A 13,871-nucleotide genomic window follows, 5' to 3' on the forward strand; every position below is an offset into this window, starting at 1 on the left:
GCAAGGTGAAGTGTGAAATAACTGAGGACACTGGTTGGGGAGCTAACATCTTCATTTTATAAAGAGCATTAAAAGATAGATGACGAAACAAAAAGTAAAGGTGTTAGGAATCTATATTAAAATATCTGAGAATAAAAAAGATATGGTCGGCTCTCTGCTCCTCCCTGCTCAACAACACATCATCTTTTTGTGCAGTGCCACCCACATCTCTGAGACATGATGGTGAAGGTCAGAATAAATGGATTTGGCCATCTTGGTCTTCTGGTCACCAGGGCTGCTGTAAACTCTGGCAAAGTGCAGCTTGTTGCATCAACGACCCCTTCACTGACCTCAAAAACATGGTCTGCATGTTCCAGCATGATTCCACTCATGGCAAGTTCAAAGGCACCGTCAAAGTTGAGAAGGGGAAGCTTGTCATCAGTGGGAATCCCATTACAGTCTTCCAAGAGCGAGATCCCACCAGCATCAAATGGGGTGTTGCTGGTGCTGAATAAGTTGTGGAGTCCACTGGTGTCTTCACAACCATGGAGAAGGCTGGAGTTCACTTGAAGGGTGGCACCAAAGAGTCATCATCTCTGCTCCTTCAGTCAATGCCCCCATGTTTGTGATGGGCACGAGCCAGGAGAAGTATGACAACTCCCTTAAGATCATCAGCATTGCTTCCTGCACCACCAACTGCCTGACTCCCCTGGCCAAGTTCATCCATGACAACTTTGGTATCGTGGAGGGACTCATGACCACCCTCCATGTCATAACTGCCACCCAGAAGACTGTAGATGGCCCCTCTGGGAAAGTGTGGTGTGACTGCCATGGGGTTGCCCAGAATATCATCCCTGCATCTACCAGCGCTGCCAAGGCACTGGGCAAGCTCATCCTGGAGTGATGAGCTCATCCTGGGCAAGCTCACTGGCATGGCCTTCTGTGTTCCCACCCACAACGCGTCCATCGTGGATCTGACTTGCTGGCTGGAGAAAGTGACAAAGTACAGTGACATCAAGAAGGTGGGGAAGCAGGCATCAGAGGGCCCCCTCAAGGGCATCCTGGGCTGTACCGAGGACCAGGTTATCTCCTGCGACTTTAACAGTGATACCCACTCTTCCACTTCTGATGCTGGGGCTAGCTTTACACCCAATGTACACTTTGTTAAGCTCATTTCCTGGTATGACAATGAACTTGACTACAGCTACAGGGTGGTGGACCTTAGGGTCTACATGCCTCCAAGGAGTAAGAGCCTCCGGACCACCAGCCCCAAGTGACAGCACGAGAGGAAGAGAGAAGCTGTCAGGTGCTGGGAAGTCCTGGCCCCACTCGATGCCCCAGTACTGAGAATCGCCCATCCTCACAGCTTCCATCCCAGAACCCCTGAAGAAGCGGAGGGGCTGAGTGCCCTACCATGTTATGTGCCATCAATAAATTTCTCTCAGCCAAAAAAAAAAAAAAAAGATATGGTCATCTCAACTGATATTAGTAAGGATTTGGAAAAAACTAAAATCTTATTCTTGATTTTTAAAAACACCCCCCAAAATATAAATACATGATAATTTCCCTAACTTAATTTATTAGTCCAGATATCAGAATCAATCTTAATGAAGAACACTGGGGGCACTCAGGCTAAAGTAAGAAACAAGACAAAGATACTCACCATGACCACCACTATTTAATATTAACCTAGAGATGTTAGCAAAAGCTTTTAGACAAGAGAAAACATAAGGGTTGGAAAAGATATGATAAAGCCATCACTAATGATTTTAATCTCTAGGAGAATCAACTGAAAAATTACTGCAAATAAGAAGAGTACAGCAAATGGCAGGGTCTAAAATTAATATATAACAATGAATAACTTTCTTATATAAAACAATACCAGTTAAAAATAACAATAACAACAAAAGCAATAAAAATATATGTTACTTAGGAATAAACATAACAAGAAATATGCAAAATCTGGGGGTGCAAGGGTAGCTCAGTGGTAGAATTCCTGCCTCCCATGGGGGAGATCCGGGTTCGATTCCCGGCCCATGCACTTCCCAAACAAACAAACAAGGAAACAAACAAACCAAAAACCAACCAAACAAAACTTTAGCAAATGGTGCTACAATAAGGGGATACTCATATGGAAAAGGAATGAAATGTGACCCCCGCCATACAGCATACAAAGAAAAGAAATATGCAAAATTTTTAGAAAGAAAAACGCTACCGTGGGATGCAAAAGTAGAACTGAACAAATAGAAATATACTCCATGTTCTTTCAACATTACAAAAAAAAGCTGTTTTCTCTGGGTCGATTTATAAATTTCACCTGATCTTAATAAATTTACCAATAGATTTTATTCATGGAACAAGATAAATTGATTCTAAATTTAACTTGAAAAAACAGATAAACAAGAGTGTTGTAGCTTCCTAAGGCTACTATAACAAAGTACCACAAACTGAATGGCTTAAAAACAACAGAAATTCGTAATCTCATAGGACGGGGCTTCCTCTTAAACCTATAAAGGAGAACTTGTTTCTTGCCTCTTCTTGGCTTCTGGTAGGGTTTACCTGCAACCCAAGCTGTCTGCATCAGTTGTCACATGGCACTGTCCCCTCATCTGCCTCTGTCTGTGTCCTCATCTCCTCTTATAAGGGCACTAGTCATATTGGATTAAGGGTCCTTCCTATTCCAGTAAGACCTCATTTTAATTTGCCTAATTCCATCTGAAGCAGCCCTATTTCCAAATAAAGCCATTTGCTGAGGTTTGGGGGATTAGAACTTCAACATATCTTTTAGGGGAACACAGTTCAATCCATAACAAAGAGTAACCAGAAAAGCTTTGAAAATGGAGAGCAATGTGGTGGAATTATCCTAATGATGTGACAATGGAACATGTTAGACAGGCTAAAGGAACAGACGATAAAGCACAGAAATAAGAATCAAATACAAACAGAAATTTAGTATATGAAAAAAGGTGCAACTCATATCATGGTGGTAAGAATGAATTTTAAATAAATGGTCTTGAGATATCTAGATAGTTCCTGGAAAAAAATTAAGCTGGATCTATACCTCTCATCATGGACCTGGATAAAGGCAAATTGATTTTTAAAATCTTAATGTTAAAAATGAAACCATAACACTATCATAAGAAAACGGGATGTGCTCGGCTGCCATGCGGGAGACTTGGGTTCAAGTCCCGGTCCTTGCACCTCCCCCACCCCCCACCCCCTACCCTGCCAAAAGAAAGTCAGAAGAAAATGGGATGAAGTTCTTTATGAGCTAACTGTGACTCAAAATATAGAAGATACACACAAAAATAGACTAGTAATTTTGACAACATAAAACGAATTTTTCAAGAGCATGGGAAAATACACCATAAAAAATGTTGAAAGGTGGATGACAAACTGGAAAAAGTATATTTGTAATTTGCATCATAGACAAATGGCTAATTATCCAAACATATAAAGACTTACAGGAAGTTAATATGAAAAGAACCAATAATTCTGTAGAAAAATGAGCAAAATACAGAAACAAATTTCACAAAAAAAGATATACGAATGTCTCTTAAACTTGTTTAAAAAATGAACTTCGTCATGTTTTTTAAAAAATGTAAATTGAAACTAAACTGAAATACCTACTAGAGTAGGAAAAATCCCAAAATTGAACAGGCCACTCTGTTAGCATGCTATGGGGAATCACATATTTTTATACACTGAAATGCAAAGTGATATAAATATAAGAGAAGGCAATGGACAATATTTCTCAAATTTACAGAACATTTACCCTTTGACCTGGAATTTTCACTCCTGGGAGCTTATCCTACATACTGCCTTGCACACTGACAAAATGATGTATAAACAAGGTAATTAATTCATCATTGTATCATTTTCTTACCTAGAAAAAGATCAGAAGCAACCAAAGTGCCCATCAATAAGGAATTGGTTAAATAAATTATGCTATTTTCACACAATGAAACACAGTGCAGCTCTTTAAAAAAAAAAAAAAGGAAACTTTGTGTACTGATACAGAAAGATCTTCAGGATTTATTTTAAGTAACAGAAGGAAGGTACAGAATAGTAATATATAATTTGCTACCTCTATGATTTTCAAGATAGAGGATGCAATAATAGATATTATTTTTGTTGTATCTGCCTAAAGAAATTTTGGAAGGATTCAAAAGAAACTAACAAAAAGTGTTTATGGAAAGAAGTAAGGAGGGGTAGAATAGAAATAGGAAGAGAAGTAACTGGGTTTAGTTTTTAGGAGCATAAAAATGTTGATTAATTTTAGGCTTTGTTAATCAAATCAGGATAGGCCCAATTATGTTGCAGTGACAAACACCAAAATAATGATATACCCACAAAGGTTTCCTTTCTTCCTTTCTTTCTTTCTTTCCTTCCTTCTTTCCTTCCTTCCTTCCTTCCTTCCTCCCTCCCTTCCTTCCTTCCTTCCTTCCTTCCTTCCTTCCTTCCTTCTATTAAATGTCCTCTGTGGGCAGACTGAGGGCTCTATTCCTTAGTATCTGGCTTGGGCATGTGACGTGAGTGTGACCGATGAGATGGGATGTATCCTGGAACGCTTCTGGGAAACATTTTCTCGCTATTGATAAGAGATCAACAGGAACAGATATGCTGCTCTCTTAATACGTTTACTTAAGATGCCTAGTACCACAGGAACCATTTTGTTTCCTTCGTAGCAACATCCTGGGAGGTTTACAAGTCTGACATACGGGGTTATGGTAAAATTAAAAAAAGAAAGAACCTGGCTCCTTGCTGATGCCAGTAAGACACACAATTAACCAATCCTGGAGCCTTCGCATTTCGGGGCTTTTTATTATGTGAGACAATAAAATATATTCATTGCATAAGTTATGTATCGTAAGCTTATTGTACAAACTATTTCAAGTTGGATTTCTATTATTTGTAGAGGAAAGCCTCCTAATGTATGGGTTTCTTATTATTATCTTGTTTTAAGTATTGGCTGGATCTCTCAGTTTGATGTTGTGTAGTAGTATGAAAGCAGGCATCCTTGTCTTTTGCTTGACTTAATAGGATTATCTTTAAATTCACCTCAAAGTACTATGTTAGTTGTAGGTTTTTGATAAGTCCCTTCATTATGTTAAGAAACTTCCCTTCTATAGATAGCTGCCATAAATGGATGTTAAACTTTATACATGTATTGATATAATCAGATTCTTTAATCTGTAAATATGGTGAATTAAACTTTCTAAGATGAAATTAGATTCTTAGACTCCTGTTATTAGCCTCTCTTTGTCATGATATACTCCCTTGATATATTTTTATAAATTTGCTTTGCAGAAATTTAAATAGAATTTTTGCATTTATATTCCAAGAGATTGAACTCAGTCAGTTCTGGCATGGGTGCTTTGCTAGCCTTACAAAGTGAGTGGGTTATCTTTCCAACTCTAAAACAAGATATTTAACATAGGAATGATCTCTTTTTTTGAAGTTTAGTAGTACTCACCCACAAACTTTTTTAGACTTGATGTCTTCTTTTAAAACTTTAAAGCATTTATTGAAATATACAGGGAATAATATTTTTTAAAAACCCATTTACTAACTTGTTGCCAGCAACTATCAACTGAGAGCAAATACCACTATGTCTATAAACTTCTCTCTGAAAGTCTCGAAGCAAATCCCCAACATTACATCATCTCATCCATAAATATTTCAGCATGTATCTCTAAAATATTAGAATTATTTTTAAACAGCATCATAATATCATTAAATATCCAGTCGTATCAAATTTCTCTGAATGTCTTCTGAATTTTTAACAGTGTGTTTGTATTGAGATCAAGTTAAGGTTCATGTCATTGGTTGACATGATTTTAATCTACAGCTACCCACATACCCCCCTTTCTTTTTTATCTTGTAATTTATTTTCTGAAGGAATTTAATCATTTGTTCTGTAGAATTTCCTACAGCCTAGGATTTGCTGATTACATCCCTGGCTGGTGGTGTATAACATGCTTTTCTATCCTGCATTCGTTATAGAAAGTGGCCGATAATGCTTTTTTTTTTTCATTATCTCAAATCATAAACTTAAACATATTTGAAATGCTTTAATCCATTGCGATTATTTTTTTAAATGAAGAATTGTCACATTTTTAGCCAGTCAGAGTTCCTAAGTCATTTGGCTTTCTCTCCGTAGTCTCACCTTTCTTGCTTTCTGTTATGAAAAGTTATTTCAGGATCATCTTGTACGTTGCCTGCCTCAGACCTGGAATAAGCCTTTCCTTGAGTGATCCCTGGTTTCTTTTAGAGGGAAATGATGCTTAGAGACCATTATCTAAGAGGAGAGATGCTCACTTTTTCTGGTTAGGTCCATTTTCTAGGCCTTCCTTGAATTCTGTTTGATTTCAATATATTTACACATAGGTTCATTCACCTTTTCTTTGAATACCTTTTCCACTTTATTTCCAGTATTCTTAGGTGATTTTATGTGATTTTATATTAGGTATGTGTTAGATTTTATGTTAGGTGATTTAATGTTAGATGTGTGTTAGATTTTATGTTAGATTCTCTTTTCATCCATGAACTTAACCCAATCATATTTAATGTGATAGTTGTGTCTGGATTTATCCCTCCCATCTTATTTTGCCTTTTCCATGTATCCTGGATTTATGTTGTTTCTTTCTCTTTTTTGTCAGATTTTCTTTGTCCTCTTTTAGCTGACTCAGAATTTGGAATTTATACTTGTTATTCTTATTCTTTCAGTAGTTACCTTAATTTATACGGATTTTACGGTACGTTTTACTAATTTCTTCAATAATATATTGTTTCATGTTTCTCTTTAGGATTACTCTTCTTTTTGTGGCAAAGTAAATCCTCTATTAATTCTTTGTGAATGCAAATTTTCTGAGTCCTTGAATATCTAGAAATGTATTTATTTTGCTTCCACACTTAAATAATAGTTTAGCTGAATGTAAAATTCTAGATTTGTAGCTGTTTTCTCTCAGAATGTTGACAATATGCCCCTGTTATCTTCTTATAGCCAATGTGTTTCCATTGAGAATTCTGATATCAGTCTTTGTGGGATTTTTTTTTTTTTTTAGTCTTTGATTATTTCTAGGATTTCTTCTCATTCCTGTTGTTCTAAAATCCCACTCTGTGCCTCTGGGTGCTGTTATTTTGTTATTTCTTATTCACACTATTCATCTCTCAACCAGAAGACCAGACTCTTTCTTTAACTCTAGAAATTTTTCTTTTATTATATTTTGAAAATTTCCTCCCAATCATCTTTTCTGTTTGTTTGTTTTTCCTTCTGCAACTTCTAATAGATGATTTAGGAGCTCAGGCTCTATCCTTGATGCTTCTAAACATATCTTTCATACTTCCAGTTACGGGTTGAATTGTGTCCCCACAAAAGATAGGTTGATGTCCTAAACCCCAGTACCTCAGATTGTGACCCTCTTTGGAAGTAGGGTCATTGTACTGTAATTAGTTAAAATGAGGTCTATTGATGTATGGTAGGCCCTTAATCCAATATTACCGATGTTTTTATAAGAGAAAGGGCACAGACACAAAGAGGAGAACAACACGTGAAGACCGACACACAGGGGGAAAATGGCCACGTGAAGACCAAGGCGGAGGATGGAATTGTGTTGCCACAAACAACTGGGCCCACCGAAAGCTGCCCCCCGCAAGGGAGCATGCCCCTGTCAACACCTTAATTTCTCCACAACTGAGAGTGTAAATTTTGTTTTTTTAAGCTACCTAGTTTGTGGTGATTTGTTACATCAGACATAGGAAATTAATACACTTTTTCTTTTTCCTCTTGTACTACATTCTGGGAGAATTCCAGCTCACTAAATAGCTCTTCATCTGTAATTCATTCTGCTTCCACCCCCACCCCTACCCCCCTTCTGAATAGTTTTAATTCCGTGATCTCTGCAAATAGAGCTCGTTCTCTTTTCATAACTTTTTTTTATTAGGAGTTGTAAAATGGTGACTTTTAAAAAAAAAACATTTGTTATTGTGAAATACAACATATATACAAAAAAAAGCAATAAATGTCAAAGTACATTGCAACCAGTAGTTATAGAACAGATTTCAGATTTTGGTATGGGTTACAGCTCCACAATTTTAGGTTTTTCCTTCTAGTTACTCCAAGACACTGTAGACGAAGAGAAATACCAATATGATGATCCAGCAGTCACACTCATTTGTTAAATCCTATCTTGTCTAACTCCTCCTTCTCCCAGTTTTTAGAGGTATCTGAGCTATGCCCATTCCAACATTTTTATGTTGGAAAGGGGTGTTGATAATATGGGATAGGGGTGTGGAACTATTTGATGTTCTTGGAGAGGCTGGCCCCTCTGGATTTCAGGACTTATCTGGTCTAAGACCCTGTCTGGAGGTTGTAGGCTCCTGAAAAGTAATCTCAGTGAGTGAAACTTTTGTAGAATCACTCAGATAGAGCCCTAGGTGTTCTTTAGGGTCAACAGGAATGGTTTTGTTTGGGGGTTGGCAAACCATGGTAACTGACAATATCTAGCTGAAGCTTGTGTTTAAGAGTAGCCTCCAGAATAGCCTCTCAACTTTATTTGAACCCTCTCAGCCATTGATACCTTGTTTTGTTACATTTCTTTACTCCATTTCGGTCAGGAAGGTGTTGTGGATACCATGGTGCAAGAGCCAGGCTCATCCCTGGGAGTCTTGGACCCAATTCTCTCTGCTATTCCTGTGAAGATATTAATTATACTTCCCTTAAAATCACTTTCTGTGCATTCCATTAATTTGTTTCTTAGGTATTAGCTGTTTGTGGCATTTTGTGCTTCTCTTTTATGATGTGTTAGTGATTCTTGACTCTGTGCACATCTTTTCCTTTGAGTTTCCCTGTTGTCCTGCCTGTGGAAGCTGTTTATGGCAATCTTCTTCCAGCAACCTTGGAGGTGGAAGAGGGGCGTGGACTGGTATCTGCTCTTCTTAATGCGGGAAAGACCCTGGGCGTCAGCAGCTTCTAGGATGCTGCCCTGCCTCTGGGGCCCAATTGCCCCCTCATTGTCTGGGATTTCTCTGCTGCCCCTTGCATGGCACAAAGTGGAAGATGAGGAAAGACAAGAATTATCAGACTCCTCTTGCCCAACTAATCTTACCAATCACCTCTGATCCACTCTCCAACCCAGTTTCCACACCCCCATCTCCTTTCACTATTAAACTGTCAATTCTATGATATAAGCCCTGGGCTATTCTTTATTTACCATCCCCCTTGTAGGTGACTCCCCCAACCTTCACCCAAGAGAAGGAAATTTGCCACGAAACAGTCTTTCTTGGTCAGTAAGCCTGCAGGTGAAACTCAAAATGGCCTCGAGGATGTCAGGTCATCATCCTGATTGAGTTCATTGTGTTTCAGCTTTACTCATCTGGAAAATGAGGATTATAACACCACCTACACTATGGACTTATTATGAAGACTAAAAAAGATGAAGTTGGTAAATCCTGTTGCACAGAGCCTGGCTCAGTGTGGTGCATTATATTTTTCCATACGCTTAGTGACATAAAAATAAGATTAGCCACTATGATACATATCAAATGTAATGTACGTCATCCTAACTTTTGGCCCAGCAATCCTAATTCTGGAAATATGCAACAAGAAAATAACATAAGCTGCATCATCATTTTTATGTTTGAAAAATGTTCATCAAGGTAATTCTTAAAAAGCAAGACATTGGCAGTAACACAAATAGCCAAAAATGGGGGAATGATTGCATAAATCTACATTTCCTGATATAATTTTTGTAGGCTTCTTTCTCAACTCATATATAATCTCTTAAAACTCTTAGTATTTTAAAAAATATTTTGTAATGTTTGCATTCTTTTTATTTAACAAACACATCTAATGCTTACTATGTCTCAGGCATTATTCTAAACACTTTAAAATATTTAAAATATTACATTTATAAATATTAGTGCATTGATTTGTTTTAAATTTTTTGTGAAACATTTTATTTTTAACAAGTATTAAACTTATATGATAAAGTTTATTTTAATACAACTCTCAATAATAGCTCAATACAATAATAAGAAGAAATATAATTAATATCTTCAGATGAATAAGAGAGACAATTGGGTCCAGAGACAATACAAAAGTTAAAAAATGTTGACTTCCTATATAACACGTGACACATATTTTAAATTAATTACATAAGAAAAAGCACAATTTGTGATGTGCATTTCGAAATGGAATAGCTTATCCCATTTAGTTTAGGGACCAAATCCACATTTAAATATAGCTTGAAAACAACTACAAACTATGGCCTTAAAATAGACAAAAACCTCTTTTCATGCTTCATGTTGAGAATTTTTGAATTTTAGGCTTAAAATATCAACTGTTTAAGTTTTACAAATTTTATATTTTGTTTCAATTTGAAGATATGAGAGAGACTATTTCAGGCTACCACTTGCAAACACTTCTATACAGATACATTTGGGGATGGAATTTGGAGATGGATGGTCTATTCCCAGAAGGGAATTACTGCCCCACACTCCTTTTAAAAGAGATTTTAAATTATCAGGCATGTTTTGATGCTCCTTATAAGAAGCATCTTATTTTTTCTTGAGAAAAAATTTCAGAACTATATATTTTTGCACTGTCCTGAAAATCCTATAACATAAAATTTACCATCAGTGACATTTAGGACATTCACAATGTTGTGCAGCCATCACCACTATCTACTTCCAGGCCATTTTCATTACCCCAAAAGGAAACCTGGTACTCATGAAGCTGACACTCCCCCTCAGCCGCTGACAATCACTGCGGGGCCTCTGCCTCTATAGATTTGCCTATTCTGGATATTTCATGTGCATGGATCATACAATATGTGGCCTTTTGTGTCTGACTTCCTTCATTTAGCATAATGTACTCAAGGTTCATCCACATCGTAGAATGCATTGGGACAGAATTATAACTTTAAATTTGCTCATTGCCTCATCATATTTTAATAACAGTATTCTTTATTCTTTGCTTTCAACTTATAATCCATTATGAATATAGACTGAATAATACAATCAAGGATAAAGACAATTTGTAACTTAGTTTTCTTAGAAATCTGTATTAGTTGTTGATCTCCAGAGAAACAGAACCAACAGAAATATATAAGAAATATTCTATATTATAAAGAAATGACTTATGTGACCATGGGGACTGCCAGTCATAGGACACCACTGGCTGGAAACTCCTATAAAGGAGTTGATGTCTGAATTCCCCAGGGAAAACCGGGGGGGGGGGGGGGGGGGCGGCTGGAAATTTCAGTAAGAAATTTCAAGTCCTCCAACTGATTGGAGGAGTGATGTGCTTATATTACTTCCATAATTTAAAAAATTATTATTTTTTAATTTTTTAATTTTTTTAAATATACCAACAAATACAAACATCTTAACTTGCGATCATTCTGTTCTACATATATTATCAATAATTCACAATATCATCACATAGTTGTATATTCATCATCATGATCATTTCTTAAAACATTTGGATCAATTCAGAAAAAGAAATAAAAAGACAACAGAAAAAACTTCATACATACCATACCCCTTACCCCTCCCTTTCACTGATCACTAGCATTTCAAATTAAATTTATTTTAACATTTGTTTCCCCTATTATTTATTTTTATTCCATATGTTTTACTCGTCTGTTGATAAGGTAGCTAAAAGGAGCATCAGACACAAGGTTTTCACAATCACACATCACATTGTGAAAGCTTTATCATTATACAATCATCTTCCAGAAACATGGTTACTGAAACACAGCTCCACATTTTCAGGCAGTTCCCTCCAACCTCTCCACTACATCTTGACTAACAAGGTGATATCTACTTAATGCGTATGAATAACCTTCAGGATAATCTCTCGACTCTGTTTGGAATCTCTCAGCCATTGACACTTTATTTTGTCTCATCTAGCTCCTTCCCCCTTTGGTCCAGAAGGTTTTCTCAATCCCTTGACGCTGAGTCCCAGCTCATTCTACGAATTCTGTCCCACGTTGCCAGGGAGGTCCACACCCCTGGGATTCATATATCATGTAGTCAGGGGGAGGGCAGTGAGTTTGCTCGTTCGTGTTGACTGGAGAGAGGCCACATCTGAGCAACAAAAGAGGTTCTCTTGGGGGTGACTCTTCGGCCTAATTTTAAGTATACTTGACCTATCCTTTGTAGGGTTAAGTTTCATATGAACAAACCCCAAGACTGGGGGCTCAGCCTACAGCTTTGGTTGTCCACGTTGCTTGTGAGAATATCAAGAATTCAACTTGGGGAAGTTGAATTTTCCCTCTTTCTCACCATTCCCTGAAGCGGGCTTTGCAAACACTTTTTTATTCACTGTTCAAATCACTCTGAGATTTATTGGGGTATCACTCTGGACAAACCAACAAAATCTCATGCCCTACTCAAGGTTCCATGTACTTATGGTGTTAAATTAAGCTGTCTATCTAAGTTATATTAAGAAATGCACTAGTCAAAATATAAATTTTGTACTAAATAAACATTTTTTGCTTTAGTCTCACACATAAGTTAAAATTTTAAAATATTAATTACCATCAACTTTCAATACCCTGCAATAATGACATTCCTTTGTTCTTCCTCATGCACAAACATTTTTTAAATTTGTACATTTAGTCACTATGATTATACACTCTAGGCATCCCTAGATTATACCATCTCAGTCTTTATCGTCTATCTTTCCTTCTGATTTCATTTGTGCCCCCAGGCCTCCTCCCTCTATCATTCTCACATTCAGCTTCATTCGTGTTTTAACATAATTGTATTACAGTTAGGTAGTGTTGTGCTGTCCTTTTCTGAGTTTTTACAATCAGTCCTGTTGCACAATCTGTATCCCTTCAGCTCCAATTACCCAATATCTACCATATTTCTATCTCCTGATGGTCTCTGTTACCAATGAAGTTCTCCAAGTTTATTCACTAATGTTAGTTTATATCAGTGAGACCATACAGTATTTGTCCTTTTGTTTCTGGCTAATCTCACTCAGCATAATGTCCTTAAGGTCCATCCATGTTGTTACATACTTCATAACTTTATTCTGTCTTACAGCTGCATAATATTCCATCGTATGTATATACCACAGTTTAGACAATTATTTTCTAAGAAAGGCAGTAGCTTATGATCATTGAGCTTTAGCAGCTTTCTGCCCAAGTCAGCCTTGATTCAGTCCATCCTGGAAGGTCACACAGACCCTACATACTCTATAGATAGAAATCTTGAAATTCAATGACTGAAAAATTACACAGGGACCTCTTTTTAATGCTCACTTTGGAAAGGTAACTGCCATGGCTTGTCTTTTAGAGGACAGTTCCTTTTAATGAGGCCCTTTTTTGTACTTCATTAATTTCCTTCCCATGACCTTTAATTATACCAAATTCTGCCTACTAGGTACTTCTTAAAATAAAAGTACTGCGCATTCATGTAATGTACCAAGTTCTCCTATTGTAATGTGGTGGGAAGTACATTAGCTTGGGTGTTAAGAAGGCCTGAGTCCTAATCTTAGCTGTGTGGCCTTAGGTAAGTCAAACTCCCTCTCTGAACTTTATTTTCCTCAACAATAAACAATGAGAATGGACATCCTGACCCTCTGTGGGAAAGTGAAAAGAAAATTCTCAGCTACTTAAATGACATCTGTATTTCTCATCTTTAGGAATTCTTGGAAAGACAGCTTTCTCCAACTAACATTGAAAAGACTGGAAAGCAGGAAAGGGAACCATACTCATAAATGATCCACTTGAAAATAAGCAACAGAAGCAGAGAGTAGACAGGAGACCTGAATTCTAGTCTGAGCTCTACCACTGGCAGAGAGTGTGATCCTGAGTTAGTCATTTCCCTTCTTAGGAGTTCAGGTTCTTCCTCTGTGGAATGAGGCGCAGGATTAA

At 37.1% G+C, this 13,871-nt stretch overlaps 1 pseudogene; it reads left to right on the top strand.

Moving 5' to 3' along the window:
* Positions 1–219: 219 nt before the first annotated feature.
* Positions 220–1,256, top strand: LOC143683261 (glyceraldehyde-3-phosphate dehydrogenase pseudogene; annotated as a pseudogene).
* Positions 1,257–13,871: the final 12,615 nt, after the last annotated feature.

Source organism: Tamandua tetradactyla, chromosome 5 (genome assembly GCF_023851605.1).
Source record: "Tamandua tetradactyla isolate mTamTet1 chromosome 5, mTamTet1.pri, whole genome shotgun sequence".
Classification (NCBI taxonomy): domain Eukaryota; kingdom Metazoa; phylum Chordata; class Mammalia; order Pilosa; family Myrmecophagidae; genus Tamandua; species Tamandua tetradactyla.